The following is a 3985-nucleotide window of genomic DNA, read 5'->3' as shown; positions in this document are numbered from 1 at the left end:
CCGAGACAAATCAAACATGCGAAGTAAAATAAACACATAGGGTCTATACATACACAATTTATCTTAGGCACTCCAATAGTACGTCTACTACACATTCACGCATTTCACATCTTTCTACATCTAAGGGAACCTACGAAAGGGTTAACGTAAATTGCCTCTCTCTCTCTCCTCCCCTGATTTTCATGGTGGTGGGCCCCTCCCTCCCCCCAATCTACAATCAACAGCTCACACGTTTCACATTACATTAATTACGTAACTGGGATTACATAGCTGTAGCATTACTCGTCCTAAAAACCAAACTAAGCCAACCTCCCAGCATATCGCGCGGGAAAAGACCCGGCCGCGCCGTTTTAGTAGTAGTATCAATGGATCGCGCGAAGCAACAAGTTTTTTTTGAGGGGGCAAAGCACCTAGTTTAAAAGGAAAAAAGGTGGTACACTCGCAGCACTCTTGTCACGGTCGCATTGCACCCCACACACATTCGGTCCTGCACACGGCTCATGCAAACGGAATGCGCTTCGTCTTGCCTCTTCACTAACACGTGGGACTACACTTGGAGAAACTGACCATACGCCAAACTCCCCCCGCCCGAAAATCCTTCGCCCCCCCCCAAAAAAAATCTCCCCAAATCCGATTCAACCGCCCTTCGGCCAACTAGCCAATAATATTCCCCAAAACCCCCTCCCCGCCGTCCCCCACCACTCCATTCGCTCCTCCAAAGCCGGCCTCCCCACCGCGCCGATACGTCGGTGCCGGGGTTAGTCGAGGGGACGCACAGCGATCCTCTAGCTCCCACAGTACGCTCTCATAGACTGCCGTTCTCTAGCCGCGCCACCACCGCTGATTATGTTCTTGTGGAGGCGCACGGCGGTCAGCGCCACCACCGCTGGCGACGTTCATGTGGAGACGCACGGCGGGAAGCTTCTCCCATGCTACGCGCATTCTAGACTAAGACCCCGTTCATGTCGGTGTAGCACTGAATGTTAGCTGATAGACGCTGTTAATTTCACTGTTTGCCGAAGTAGTTTACAGTCAATATGCTCTTCTTAAGAAGCTTCCTTGCCCTGTTCTGCACTCAATCTGCTTAGCTGAGATGGCATGCCAACACCGATTAGTTGCTAAATATCCTGCCATATATTTATTGTGACGTAGATTGCCATGGTCTAGTAGCCAATCTGTTAGGTGAAATAGCTTTACACCATTTTATACTCGATCTTTGTTGTTGCGATGGCCTTCGATAGTTCGAATTTTGTGTGCTCGGCCTCATTGACTGCTGAAACAGCCTGCCATAATTTAGCACTCAAATCTGTTTGCTGAATTAGCTTTACACATATTTCGTTACTTAGATCTGCTTGTGCAAATATCTTGCCTATAGCTTTAGACATCTTTTTCTGGACTTCATAAAAAAGCATATATGTTTTTGCTGTAATATCTAGTAGAAGAACTAATTTTTATGTCTAACAGATGGACAGGACTTGGATAACTTCTGCTCGAAGATTCTCCGCTGCATATGTCGAGGGGGTTGAAAACTTCATGAACTTTATCAGAGCTGAGTACGGTGGTCCGAAATCAGATGTGCTCTGCCCGTGTAGCAGTTGTATGAATTCAGTTACAAGACCCCAGTCAACTGTACAAAATCATCTACACTTGTATGGGATGTCGGTCACATATACTAGGTGGGTTCATCATGGTGAAACTATGAACGTCAATGTTATTGACTACATGGAAGCAACATATCACCATCTTGATCTGCCTGATGCTCAGGTGGAAGAGGAGGAAGAGGTGGTGGTGGCGGAGCTAGTGAGTTTGACCAACATTGACACAATGCTACAAAATGCTCGTGCATTCCGTGAACTTTCACCTGCAGAAGAAAAATGGTGGGCACGCATGTTGGAACAATGCAATGTGGCTGTCACCCCAGGAAATAAGCTGTCAGTATTCTCAGCTATGGTCACCTTTCTTCAGGTGAAGACATCTGAGCGAATGACCAACAAATCATTCGATGTGATGTTTGCCGCTCTCCGCAAATCTTTCCCAGATGCGTCTGAGCTGCCTCACACCTACAGTAAAATGAAGAATTTCCTTCGTGTAGTTGGAATTGGATATGATATGATCCATGTTTGTAAGAATAATTGTGTTCTATTCCGGAAGGAGTATGCCAACTTAAGTGAATGCCCGAAATGAAAATCATCAAGATGGAAATATGGCAATGCTGTGAAGAGGATTCCTCATAATGTTCTGAGACATTTTCCAATTATACCAAGATTGCAGAGGTTTTTTCATGATGCTGAAACAAGAGAGGATGTACTGTGGCATTCTAGGAACCAGGAGTACGGAGATCAGAATGTAATGAGCCATCCATCTCATGGTAGTGAGTGGAAAAGCTTCAATCATAAACACAAAAAGTTTGTTGCTGACCCGAGAAACATTAGACTTGGCTTAGCTTCAGATGGATTTAACCCATTTGGCCACCAGAGCACCACCTATAGCATGTGGCCAGTGCTTGTTATCCCTTACAACATGCCTCAAATGTCTTCACCAAAGAATCAAACTACATGATGGCCTTGCTCATCCCAGGTCCAAAAAGTCCTGGAAAGGATTTTGATTTGTTCATGGAGCCTCTTGTGGAGGAACTTCAACAGCTATGGAGGGGTGTTCTCACTCGAGATCTATATAGCAGCCCACCAGCTGATTTCTTTCTGTGTGCTGTTATAATTTGGTGCATCCATGATTATCCGGCTTTGGGCACTATGTCAGGGCGAACGACACATGGTTACAATGCATGTGTTCACTGTGATAGGAATCCATTGTCATACGCAATACTTAGCAAGATCTATTACATTGGACACCGTCGTTTCCTTGCCAAGGACAAGCCACATCCTAGAAAATACCGAAGACATGTGTTCAATGCAAAGCATGAAAACCGTGATGCGCCAAGAGGCTCACCGCCGATGAGTTGCAAGTGGAATTAGAGAAGGTCAGGCATATTACACCAGGAAACCATCCAAGTAATGGTAGCGGGAAAAGGAAGTGTGGCAGGGCAGAAGAGAGATTATTGTTTACCCGCAGGTCTACTTTGTGGGACTTGGAGTATTGGAAAGATTTGGATCTGCGGCATAATCTTGATGTGATGCACATCGAGAAAAATGTATGTGACAGCATTATCAGCACACTTCTTAATATTGAAGGCAAGACGAAAGATACCTTAAAATCTAGGATTGATTTGACACACCTGGGTATCAAGCAGGATTTGCAGGTACAAGATGAAGGTAAACCATAGGATATGGCACCAACTGTGTACGTCTTGGACAAGGTAAAAAGAAAAGAATTCTGCGAGGTCCTGTCACGTGTGAGATTCCCACATGGATTTGCTTCCAACCCTGAAAGGAGAGTCAGTGCAGATGGAAACAAGGTACAAGGGTTGAAAACTCATGACTACCACGTCCTACTTCAAAGGGTCTTACCTGTTATCCTTAGAGGATTGGGCCGCCCTGACTTATACAAAGCAGTTGCAGAGTTGGGACAATTCTTCTGGGAACTCTGCAGTAGAAATATCTGGATAGATGCTTTGGAGCGTCTTAGAGACAAGATACCAACTATCCTATGAGACCATGAGAAGATATATCCTCCAGCCTTCTTTGATGTGATGGTGCATTTGGCTGTTCATCTACCTGATGAGGCACTACTTAGAGGTCCAGTACAGTATGGCTGGAGGTACCCTATTGAAAGGTAGCTAGGCACTTTCAAGGGGTATGTTAGGAATAGAGCTAGACCAGAGGGCTCCATTGCAGAGGCCTACATTGCTACAGAAGCGTTGACATTCTACTCAAAATACATTGAAACAGCTCATCAGCTTAGCAAAGAGGTGGGTGAAGACAATCTGGGGCTCAATGTTTTCGATTATTCTGTTTGAGTTACAGGGAAGAGTCGACAAGAGGACAAACCTAAAGATTTGGACAAAATGGTTTGGTATGTGTTGAATAAC

Source organism: Triticum aestivum, chromosome 4B (assembly GCF_018294505.1).
Source record: "Triticum aestivum cultivar Chinese Spring chromosome 4B, IWGSC CS RefSeq v2.1, whole genome shotgun sequence".
NCBI classification, from domain to species: domain Eukaryota; kingdom Viridiplantae; phylum Streptophyta; class Magnoliopsida; order Poales; family Poaceae; genus Triticum; species Triticum aestivum.
Note: the sequence above shows the minus strand (reverse complement) of the source record.